The sequence below is a fragment of the Odocoileus virginianus genome, chromosome 31 (assembly GCF_023699985.2).
Source record: "Odocoileus virginianus isolate 20LAN1187 ecotype Illinois chromosome 31, Ovbor_1.2, whole genome shotgun sequence".
Taxonomy (NCBI): domain Eukaryota; kingdom Metazoa; phylum Chordata; class Mammalia; order Artiodactyla; family Cervidae; genus Odocoileus; species Odocoileus virginianus.
The window spans coordinates 29084637-29097008 of NC_069704.1; the positions used below are offsets into that span (position 1 = coordinate 29084637).

General features: G+C 38.5%; 1 protein-coding gene across 7 annotated transcripts in view; it reads left to right on the top strand.

The window, feature by feature from the left end:
- The window catches only part of FANCC (FA complementation group C), a 315224-nt gene that overhangs the window by 85681 nt on the left and 217171 nt on the right, over window positions 1-12372 (top strand). For 5 of the 7 annotated variants that reach the window (XM_070459507.1, XM_070459508.1, XM_070459509.1 and 2 more), the window contains one exon: window positions 3598-3677. The gene's annotated coding sequence lies outside the window, so the exon portion shown is untranslated. Of the gene's footprint in view, window positions 1-2445; window positions 2513-3597; window positions 3678-9085; window positions 9168-12372 lie in introns of those variants that run through there. The other 2 variants (XM_070459513.1, XM_070459512.1) reach the window with 2 other exon arrangements.

Below are 12372 nucleotides of genomic sequence, written 5' to 3' on the forward strand. Positions count from 1 at the left end.
GACCAGACAAATGGAGACCCATGAGAGATGGTGGGGGGAGCTTCTAGTTTCATTTCCCATTTGGTTCATCTAAACTCCATTTTCTTTTCTTGGATATCCATGAGATCTTTTGTAGCTTTTCTGTAATGTTTTCCCTCCTACCCATTTGACTTGAACTAGTTGTGTGAATTTTTATTCTACAACTGAGATACTGCTAGTAGAATCTCATGTAAGAGAGTCTTTAAGACCCCTTGAGTTGAGTCTTCTAAGGTCTTATTATAAGATCTTAAGAAAGGTCTTATTATTAGTGAGAATAAGTGTACGTCAGGTAGCCTTTAGCCAGTTAATGTTTTCTTCACCTCTAGGCATTTGTTAACTCATTTACTGTGTGTGTGCTCAGTTGCTCAGTTGTGTCTAATTCTTTGTGGCCCCGCAGACTGTAGCTCCTCTGTCCGTGGAGTTCTCTAGGCAAGAATACTGGAGTGGGTAGCCATTCCCTTCTCCAGGGAATCTTCCTAACCCAGAAATCAAACCTGGTCTCCTGTATTGCAGGCAGATTCTTTACCGTCTGAGTCATGAGAAAGACCTTCTCTTCCCTTTTCTAGGCTAAAGAATGTCTATACAATTTTTGTCTTTTCTCAAAAGAGGAAAAAAAAGTTTTGTTGTTTTCTGACTCTTTATTCATCACATTTTTCTTCAGTCCTTTCTTAAAACCTTGGGTAGAATACTAGGGAGTTGGTGTAGGAGACCTGGATTCTGTTCTTGCTGGGACTCCAACCAGATGGATGGTCTAAGGAAGGTACTTCATTCCTCATGCCCCCTGTTACTGCTTCAATGACGTGAAAGGACTGGGCCAAGTCACTGATTTCCAACCTATAACTCTTGCTTTCCATGAAAATAATAGTAACAGGTTCCAGAGATTAGAATGTAGACATGTATTTTAGATGGGGGAGTAGCATCTAGCTTACTGTAGATGAGATGGCATGTTTGAACCATTTTTTTAAACTTTTTGTTCCATATTCTTGATAAGACATTGGTGAAGAGGGCCAAGAAATCAATCTCCCTACCAGGTGGCATTTATCATACTATAGATGAAATAAATATATCTTAATGTATCTTATATAAGATATATTAAATATAAGATATATTAAATAAATATATCTTAAATATATCTTATTCTATATTTATAGAAATATAATTCATTTCTATAAATGCAGTCACTAAATGAAAAGCCAGTGAAGAAAAAGCTACCTCTCTTAACTTTAATGGGAAAATTTATGATGTGTTTCAACCTAACCTAAGATACCCAAACATTTTCCACAAATAGACAAATATAACATTGAGCAATGAAAGCATTTGTATATAAGAAGTAAATAAAATTTTGAAAATAACTACAGTTTATACATAAAATATAATGATGCTTTGTTGTCTCAATAAATAAGAAAGAGGTGGCTTGATAGGCTGTGGGAATTGATGGAAGAGGGAAGGAGCCATTCTTTGCAAGATGGGAGAGAGTCAGGTGATGAATTTTTAGACATGTATTCAATATCAGTAGTGCTTAGTGATAATTTTTTTTTTCCCTTTGGAACTTTGACAGAAGAAACTTCTGATTGTGGACACCTTTGACATTAAAGAAGTATTTTTTGGTTCAAAAAAATAGCAAGATATAATTTTACAATTCGTATACCTCCTTGAAAGATGCTGCATTAATTGTCTGAGGCTGCTGTAACAAACAATTACCAATTTAGAGACTGAAAACAGAAGAAAGGTATTGTTTTATGGTTCTGGAAGCCAGAAGTCTGAAATCTGGCAGGACTGCTTTCCCTCTGGGGACGCTAGAGGAGAATCTGGTCCTGGCTTCTGGTGACTGCCGGCGAAAGCACTTCTGAGCTTGTGGCCACATTGCTTCGATCTCTGCCTGCCTGTCTCCTCCTCTGTGCGTCTGCCTCATACTCCCCCTTTCTCATAAGGATACATCTGATTTCTTTTATGGCTTACCTTGGTGATCCATTATAAGTACTTCTTTTCAAGATTCTTAATCATATTATTTGCCATACAAAGTGTATATGAATTCACTCCTTCAAAGTATTAATTGCAGGTCCCAAGGAGACCATACATTTGTGGGGGCCATCATTTAGCCTACCATGTATATGGTGGCATGTTTGAATAATTTTAAAAATCTTTTCATTCTGTCATATTCTTGACAAGAAACTGCTGTGTTGAGTGAATTAATGAGTATTCTTTATCTGAAATTATAATGTCGATATATTGCCTTTGGTGATTTATGTAGTATGGTATGAAGTGAAAAGATCATGTAATGAGGCGCTAAAATGGAGTAATTTTCCAAAAAGTGGTCTGTATTTTTAAGAGCCCTCATGGCAAGGAGCCATCACCTGAAACCTGTGTTTGCCTACCACACTTAATCCTAAGGCTGGCTTCTATGTCATAGTGAGATAGCTCCGAGCAGCAGCTGGAACTCTTACTTCCTTCTTCACATCTGACAAGGAGAGAGTCTGTTCTCAGAAACTCCTGGGTGAGTGATTGAGTGTTCTAGCATGGGTGAGGGAGTGACATTTTGGACCAGACAATCGCTGCTCTTGGGGGACTGTCCTGTGTAAGTTTAGTAGCATCCGTGGCCTCTCTCCACTGTTTGTCAGCAGCATGCTCCTCTAGTTGTGACAACCAAGAATGCCTGCAAACGTCAGAGGTCCCCTGTGGGTCATGGTTGCCCCTGGTCAAGAACCACTGCATAACACCTTCAGAGCTCATTCTTGTCTCACCGAAATCTGCTGGCTAAGAAATTTTAGGTTCCTGTTAAGAAGGAGGAATGTAGAAAATAAGTGTTGGAGAGGTAACTGCAAATGTTCTCTACATCCGAAATTCTAATGAGGGCCAAAACTGGGTCAAATCTAGCAGACCTACTAAACTTTTTCTTGGCCCCTGTTGGTATATTGTTGTCCAGCTCTTTGTTGTGTCCGACTCTTTGCAACCCTATGGAGTGTAGCCCACCAGCCTCCTCTGTCCGTGGGATATTGGAGTGAGTTCCCATTCCCTTCTCCAGGGAATCTTCCCAACCCAGGGATTGAACCTGCATCTCCAGCATTGGCAGGTGGATTCTTTACCCCTGAGCCACCTGGGAAGCCCCTCTGTTGTCTAACATTATTTTTTAATAATATCTATTTTATATTGGACAAATAAAACCCAATATTATGTCTTTTTTTCCCTCAATTCTATGGGCCTGTGAATCACACGTTGGTTTTTTTTTTTTCTGCTTTATTTCTGTCAACTAGTTGTTTGCTCTTTATCTTAGAATTTGCCTCTTTCTTGTATAACTTCCTTCTTTTCCAGCAAGTCTCTCTCCTGAGGTTTTCACATTCAGTTGGATTTACCTTTCCTATGACACTGCCCTGGTTTCCCGTTGGTACAGGGCTTTAACAAGCACACCATACAGTGCAAACTGAACTTAGAATAGCCATGTATAAACACTAGAGAACTATGATCGGAATTTTTCTAAAGTGTCCTCTTTTATTCTACGAAGCAATTGAAATAGAATAAAGACATATTTATTGCTTTGAAATTTTCAATGATTTCCAAATTAACAAATTTGTACTTTTACAGGCATCAGATGACCGGCATTTTGGGGCTATGTGTTATTTCTTCTGTGATTGTGCCATGTAGAGGATCCCTTCTATTTTCATGTGAGTACTCTGGCTATGATGAAAACCCTGACTAGTAACTGATGACAGAATGCACGACATGATTGGGAGTAAACATGAGTTGCTGCTTTTTCATCACAATTAAGGCATGGTAGAGGTTATGCATACAATGGCTCATAAACAGGGTATCCCCATTGGACCAATAAAAAGTAACAAGACTACATGACATATAAGCTAGAATTTATGTGAGTTGTTCAAGCGAGTCTGGGTCAAGGGTTTTGTAATTGGCAGTAACTAAGAGCTTCATGAAAACCTGGGGGCTACAGAAAGAACACTGTTTTTGCCATGGCTTTTGCTTTATTCTGTATGCATGCAGCATAGCAGAAACAATCTGCCCTCCTATGATATTAGTTACACAACCCCCCAAACTGTCCTTCCCTGTGTATTTTCTTCTTTATTTTACTGGCAGCTCATTTGGCCTCCAGCTTTGCTGGTCTAGAACTTCTGTGTTCATTTTAAGCTCCTTGAGGAAAGGGGGGGCTACTGTAATCATCTTCAAATGAGTTTGAAAAAAAGCACAATTCCCCAATCTTAGTATTGTGCCTTGTGTGTTTTAAAATTTGACTGAATGACTTGACATATATATCCTTTCTAGACTCATTAGAACCTATAGGTTGCCCCCTTGAGTTTTTTCTGCTTCTTGGAAAACAGATGGGGGGAGAGATTAAGAAATAGAGTATTCACTGAGATAACTGAAGCTGAATAGGAGGGAAAGAGGATACTGATGGTAGCAAGACTCATTTTACTATGGTTATTAAAGCAAAAATGAGGGGAACGATTCCTTTTTCAGGAGGTCTTGGCAAGGACCCTAGTTTTAAACAAGAAAGAGACACAGCCAGTTATATTGAAATGATTTGAAGTCCATCCCTCCACAGTCATGTTCTTCTGAAGCCAAGGTAAACAGTTGGTTAGAGGTGGGTATAGAGCTAGCCATTTTTCGATAAATGGATAAATTATCCCTTGGAACTATTTCAGTAGGTGGTGCTCTTGTGCCATAATAAAACAAATTTTTAGAACATTTCTGAGACCCTGTGGCTAGTTCTAGAGCCTTTGTCCCTCTTGATCCCCTTGAGTGACTACCAGGTATACCATTTGGATAGCATGATGTGGGTGATTTTAGTGAGAGATTTTATATCTGGAAATAAGGCAAATTCAGGTCTCTTACCTTCTTTAGCTTGCTTGAGCTCTGCTTTCCAGGGGAACCTAACTGAGAGGTTTGCTAACCTTTATGAAAAATTGATGACTCTTGTTCAGTCACTCAGTCGTGTCTGGCTCTTTGTGACCCCATGGGCTGCAGCATGCCAGGCTTCTCTGTCCTTCACAGTCTCCTGGAGTTTGCTCAAACTCATGTCCATTGAGTTGGTGATGCCATCCCACCATCTCATCCTCTGTTGTCCTCGTCTCCTCTTGCCTTCAGTGTTCCTTAGCATCAGGGTCTTTTTCCAATGAGTCAGCTCTTTGCATCAGTTGGCCAAAGTACTGGAGCTTTAGCTTCAGCATCAGTCCTTCCAGTGAAAATTCAGCGTTGATTTCCTTTAGGATTGACTAGTTGGATCTCCTTGCAGTCCAGCGGACATTCAAGAGTCTTCTCCAGCACCACAGTTTGAAGGCATTGGTTCTTTGCGCTTAGCCTTTTTTATTGTCCTGCTGTCACATTCATGCAGGACTACTGGAAAAACCATAACTTTGACTATACTAACCTTTGTAGGCAAAGTGATTAGTCTAGTCTTTATCTAAACAATTATGATATGTGTTATGTATTACCAGTTTTCTGAGACCATTTGTTCTATTGGAAATCATCTGCGATCCTCCAGATGACTTCAGATAACATCTATTATCTGAAGATGTTATCCTCCAGATAACATCTGTTATCCTTTCCAGATAACTCAGACTTTCATTCTTGTTTCTTTATGCTTTCAGATAAGATGCAATGGAATGAAATAGTGTGTTGTAAAGAAATTTGTAAGTGGTGAAGGAACAAAGATGAAAAACATCAAGTTCAGATAGCAGCTGATAATAACTAGAGCTGACATTGAACCCTGTTGGCATCAGCTCCTTGTCTCAGTTCTTTGGCTGTATGTATAATGAGTCCATTGGTCTGAAGTTGGTTGTGATACCATGATGAACAAGACATCCAAAGAAGTCCATATTAGGTGCTGCTGGCAGAAACATGGTGGGCAAGGAAGAGAAATTTAAATCCAGACTACATATCATTCCAGGGTGGACAAATCTCTGGTTGCTAGAAGTTTTTAGAAGCATTTAAGGTTCTGCTTTTTCAGGACGTTTTTTGTCTCTAAAATGAAAGACAGTCACCTCACTTTGTATCCACCAACTGTTAAGAAAGAGGCAAAATGCTCATGGGACTTTCGCATCAGCATGAGTGTGCTGATCTGAGCTGCTTCATTCCGCATGGTCTCTGCAGGCTGTCAGGCCTCGGTGGACTCAGCTGCTGCTCTCGCAGCTTGCCTCTTGAGCCTTGTGATCCAGCAGATCCAGTGGTGTTCAGGGTGCTTTCTGGTAGCTTTTGAGATTTTCTTTTTACAATTAATATTTTAGTCTGTGTGGGTTTTAAAAATTGATTTATTTACCTGATTGTCATTATTATTTAAGTTGGAGTATAATTGTTTTACAATGTCATGTTAGTTTCTGCTGTACCACATCGTGAATCAACTATTAGCATGCATATATCCCCTCCTCCATAGGCCTCCCTCCATCCCACCCTTCTAGGTCATCACAGAGGACAGAGCTGAGCTCCTTATATATCTATAATTATTTAAATTGTGTTTTTCAGTATTTAGAATGTACTGTTAATCTAAGAACTCATGTATTTCTTGAATATTTCTTGCTTTTATCTCTTTAAATATTGCTTCTCTTCCATTCTCTTCACTTTTTCTTTTTTTCTTTTTTGCTGTGACACCGTCTAGATGTTTGTGGAACTAACCTTTATGTTTCTTAACTTCTTTCTCAAAATTTTTGATTTTCTTTCTGGGCTACATTCTGAGTGAATTTCATAGTATTGTCTTCAAATTTTCTAGCTCTTTAGTTTTGCCTAAAATATCTTGTGTACTGCGTTTTTAATTTTAATGACTGTATTCCTCACTTATGTAATTTTCAATTGATTCTCTTTTAATCATCTATTGTTTTAACTCAGAGTGTGTGCTTTATAATTTATTTTTAATTAGCTTTTTAACACCTTAAATACAATTTTGATTTTTAATTGAAGTATAATTTACTTACAATGTTGTATTAGTTTCAGGTGTGTAACATAGTGATTTGATATTTTTTTACATTACAAAATAAACACCACAGTAAGTCTGGTTACCATTTGTTACCATACAGAATTATTACAGTATTACTGACTATATTCACTATGCTGTATATTATATTCCCATGACTTATTTATTTTATAAATGGAAGTTGGTAGTTCCTCTTAATCCCGTTCACCTATTTTGCCCTTTCTATTTACTCACCTCTCCTCTGGCAACTACTGGTTTTTTCTGTTTCTATGAGTCCTTTTCTGCTTTGTTATGTTTGCTCATTTGCGGTGGTTTTGCTGCTGTTGCTCAGTCGCTCAGTCGTGTCTGACTCTTTGCAGCCCCTCAACAGCAGCATGCCAGCCTTCCCTGTTCCTCACTGTCTCTCTGAGCCTGCTCAGACTCGTGTCCATTGAGTCGGTGATGCCATCCAACCATCTCAACCTCTTCGCCCCCTTCTCCTCTTCCAACCATCTCAACCTCTGTCGCCCCCTTCTCCTCTTCCAACCATCTCAACCTCTGTCGCCCCCTTCTCCTCTTGCCTCAACCTTTCCCAGCATCAGGATCTTTTTCAATGAGTCCACACTTCATATCAGGTGGCCGAAGTATTGGAGCTTCAGCTTCAGCGTCAGTCCTTCCAATGAATATTCAGGATTGATTTCCTTTAGGATTGACTGGTTTGATCTTGCAGTCCAAGGGACTCTCAAGAGTTTTTTCTAGCACTACAGTTCAAAAGCATAAATTCTTCAGTGCTCAGCCTTCTTTATGGTCCAGCTCACATCTGTACATGACTATTGGAAAAACCATAACTTTGGCTATACGGACCTTTTAAGACTCCACATGTAAATGAAATTTTATGGTATTTGTCTTTTTCTATCTAGCTGATTTCATTTAGCATAATATCTTCTATTAATAGATCCACCCATGTTGTTTCAAATGGCAAGGTTTCATACTTTTTTATGGCTGAGTAATATTACATTGTGTGTGTGTCTACATCTGTGCTTGTCCATTGTGTGCATGTGTCTGTATGTATGTGTCTCACATCTTTACTCATTTATGTATTAATGGACTTCTGGGTTGCTTCCATATTTGACTATTATAAACAGTGCTGCAGTGAACTCTGGTTTGCATATATCTTGTTGAATTAGTGGGGGTTTTTTTGGATAAATACCCAGAAGGGTTATTGCTAGGCCATATGGTAGTTTTATTTTTAATTTTCTGAGAAACTTCCATACTGTTTTCCATAGTGGCTGTACCAATTTACATTCCCACCAACTATATACTAGGGTTCCTTTTTCTCCACATCCTCACTAATATTTATTCTTTGTTATCTTTTTAATGATAATCATGCATTTCTCTGATGATTAATGATATTGAGTATATTTTCATGTGCCTATTGACTGTCTCTATGTTTTCTCTGGAAAAAGGTCTTTGTGTTCTTTTATTTTTTTAATTGGATTTTTAAAAAAATATTGAGCTGTATGAGTTTCTTATATATTTTGTTTATTAACCCCTTACTGGATATATCATTTGCAAATGTCTTCTCCATTCAGTTGGTTGCCTTTTTGTTTTGTTGATAGTTTCCTTTGCTGTGTAAAAGCTTTTTAGTTTGATGTGGTCTCATTTATTTATTTTTGCTTTTTGTTGCCCTTGCCTGAGGAGACAGATCAAAAAAAAAAAAATTCCTAGAAACCGATGTCAAAGAGCTTACTGCTTGCTTTCTTCTAAGAGTTTTATGGTTTCAGGTCTTAAATTTAAGTCTTTAATTCAGCTAAATATACTTATTTTGTTGGACTATTTTATAATATTCATTTCATCTGAAATGAATTAGTGGTTTGATGGCTGATTTTGTTAGTTGCCTTTATTGGGATTAGATTTCCTCATGTACTTTAGAACTTTGGTTGAATGGCATGTTTTGAATGCAGCGTATTTTTTAATTGCTTTCATTCATTCATTTTCTGCCTCTCTTTCTCCCTCTCTGCTTAGTCTTCCTTGTTTAAAGCAATTTATAGTTGTCTCTGGGGCTTTCATGAAGCCCTAGTCCAGAATTGCCGTGGTGTTTCAGTTACTTGGACAATCACAGGCTGCTTCATTGAGTTCCTCATCTCTCTGCTCTGTGTTCTCCCTCCTCCCTAGGCCACAGCTCCATGTGAGATAACCAGTCTTCTTTCAGGAATGGAGGAGCCTTCCTCCAGTTTCATCTCCAACCCTGCCTCAGGTAGGATGCTAGGTCTGACTCTGTCCTTTGTGGGTTATGGTTAGTTTGAGCAAACTCTGGGAGATAGTGAAGGACAAGGAAGCCTGGCATGCTGCTGTCCATGGGATCACAGAGTTGGACTCAACTGAGCAACTGAACAACCACCACCAAATTTTGTAGGTTTCATGCTTCCAGTTACAGTGCTTGTTTTTGGATCCTGAGCTTAGGAGGCTAAAGGCTTTAACTCTGAGGATTTACTCCACTCTGTTTCTACCTCATAGCTATTAGACAGAAATTTTTATATTGTTTTTGAACTTGCTTGCATCCTCTTGGTTTTCTTTTCTTGTTTCCTCTCTCTTTGCTGTGTTTGGAGTAGAGGGGATCTATCCAAGAGTGAATTTACCTGCCATCTTAACTGGAGGTCACATGGGCTGAAGGTTTAAAGGAAACAAAGTGAGATATTGGTTTTACATAGTATTAAAAGCTAACCACAAAAATGCTTTTCTGTTTGAGTTCAGTGACCCACAGCATACAATCATTTAAACTCTTCCTTCAGAGGCTTGCAGCCCCAAAAAGATGAGTGGGATTAAGCAGGTGGGATTTATTAGCATGCCATGGTTCTCTACAAGGTTTTCACGTTTTATTTTTTATTTTGATGGTAATTTTAAGAATTCAGTTGTTTCCAAATACCTGAATGCCCACAGTTCTAACTAGTGTCTTAAGACGTCAGAGCCTGCTGTTGTGTTTGTCTTGGTGTCAAGTAGCACTGCTTTTAGATGCTGAAAACCAAACAGAGGTGAAAATGTAAATAATATGTGTGAATAAGAGAGTGAGTGATTGCTGTTTTGCTGGCTGGGGTGCCCCTTTTTGATGCTGTCTGCAGCATTCCATGTTTTCTTCTCTCCCAGCCCTTCCCAGAAAGGATTATGTTTTATCTGTTTGCAGTTCATGATTTCCTCATTAGCCATGGGTTGCTTGAGAGGAAATGGGAATGCTGCCATCTTTTTATTTGCAGTGTTTTTAGAGTTCCTGTCATATGGTAGTTTTCCAATAAATATGTGGAATTTTTTATTTGTTTTTGTTTGTTTAGTAATAAATTATGAGTAGAACCAAGGATGGAAAGAGGCAGAAATAACTTGGAGCCAAGTTACTAATGACAAAGGCAAGAAGATTTTAATATTTTAACATCTAATGTGCTCCTCAGCCCGTTTTTCTTCCTGTCTCACTGAAAGCTCACAGTCTTACTCTCTGTCAGTTAAGTGAATTGAGGACAAGAATGCAATGAAAGTTAAGTCACCACTATTTCTAACAGAATGTATGTGGGAAGACTGATATTTCTCAAGTCCCAGTGATAGGTCCTTGCTGCTCTGATGGAAAACAAGGTCGGGGTTTCTATCTGAGCAGCTTCAAAGGCAAGCAGTCCTAAAGGGATGTTTCTATTTGGAGGCCAGATCCAGAGAGCAGCTCATTTTCCCACGTGGCTTGGGGCATGGATGGGAGAACGGAGCTCAGTAACCCCCCAGAAAGTTATCTGCTGAGTGAAGAGTATGTACACTCTGCACCGGATTGCAGCTGCCTCCTCTGATTTCTTTGGTCCAGGTTTTGTTTATGATTGGGGTTTGTTTGAAATTATCTGCAAATTTCAGGTCTGTGTTTTTGATTAGAGTGTCTCAGAGACAAAACACTCCTGACTCAACAGAGAAAAAGCCAGCTCCTCCTAGTGGAATTTTTCTTAAAACCTCATTGTTTTAACAGGAAAAAGTGTATCATTTGTTTCTTTCATAAGCACTTTATGGGAGCAAGAATATTTTATTGTGAAATTTTTTAAAGAAAGCTACAAATACATGGACAAATTTATCAATGCTGCTTAAAGTAATGAAGCAAAGAAACATTAAAAAGTAAATTGAGACTATTGGTATCAGGGTTTTAGTAAGGAAGAGGAAGAATATTGACAAGTTTAAGCATAGTTGAGCATAAATTTCTTAACTTTATATTTGATTATATTTAATGAAGGTTTTAAGGAGTTAGATAAGGCCATTGTACCCCTAGTTAGTGACATTGACTGGAGGCTAGATACTTGTCTCTTTTCCTCCTTCCATAAACATTGTTTTCTAGCCTTCTGTCTGTAAATCTCTGTGCAGTGCTTATTTCATGGGAGAGGTGACTTCAGTTCATTCATACTCAGGGAAAATGGGGGAAAAAAAAAAGCAGTGCTTTTTATCGGGTTGCCACTGAGTAGTTTATGGTCTGTGTTTGGCAAATGTGGACTTACCTCTCATACTTGGAGATTGTACAGACCAGATAAATGTAATTTCATAATTTCAAAACCTTTTGGCCACCCTGACAGGTCTATAATACGCAGCCATTTTTGATACTGTGAGATTTATAGCGAGCTTCGTTTTAAAAGTTGACAGTATGGGAACTGCATGTCTTTCTGCCAGCCCCAAAGCCAGCATTTTATCTGAGTCTCTCCTCTATGGCAGCCTTAGTGGATTTGTTTATGTAGTTATTTATTCACACATTAGTTCAACAAATATTTGTAGAACTTTTACTGTGTGCCAGTTACGTACATAGCCTTGGTTTTCAGAATGTGTTCAACAAACTAGGTTCCGAGGAGATGTGCCAGTGAGGACACATTTGACTGTAAGAAAACCCAATGAAAGTGGCTTAAACCCTAAGGAAAATTCCAAGGTTGGCTACTTCACTCACTTAGCTGTGCTAATGAGGGGACCCAGGTCCATCTTTCTGCTTTACTGTTTGCAGCATGTTAGGTTACTTACTCCTTGAATCCCTAGGTAACTACTGCTGTTGTGTCACATGAAGATTGCAGTGTATAATATGGGGGAAAAAAGTGAATTTATCCACTGATATTCTCCAGTGGAAGCTCAGTTCTTATTGTCCGGAGTTGTATAACATTGCCCATTCCTATAGTTAGTTGGAAGGCAAATGGAAATACCATAACTGGAATATACCAACCATTCTTAAAAATGTGATGTTGGGTATCTCTGAGAACTTTCAGAAGACTGATGAGGGCAAAACTGTTTTTCATAGTAGTGCTAAAACATCATTTGTGTTTCTTACTCCAATTTTCTCACTAGTCTACAGTAGAGTTGTTAAGAGTTGTTGATTTATGGTGATGTCATTGCTCTGGCAGCTCGTGGAATATATTCTTGGGTTTTAAATTTTTCTTAGTTTTAATTTCTAATGTGGTAAATATTGATATGTA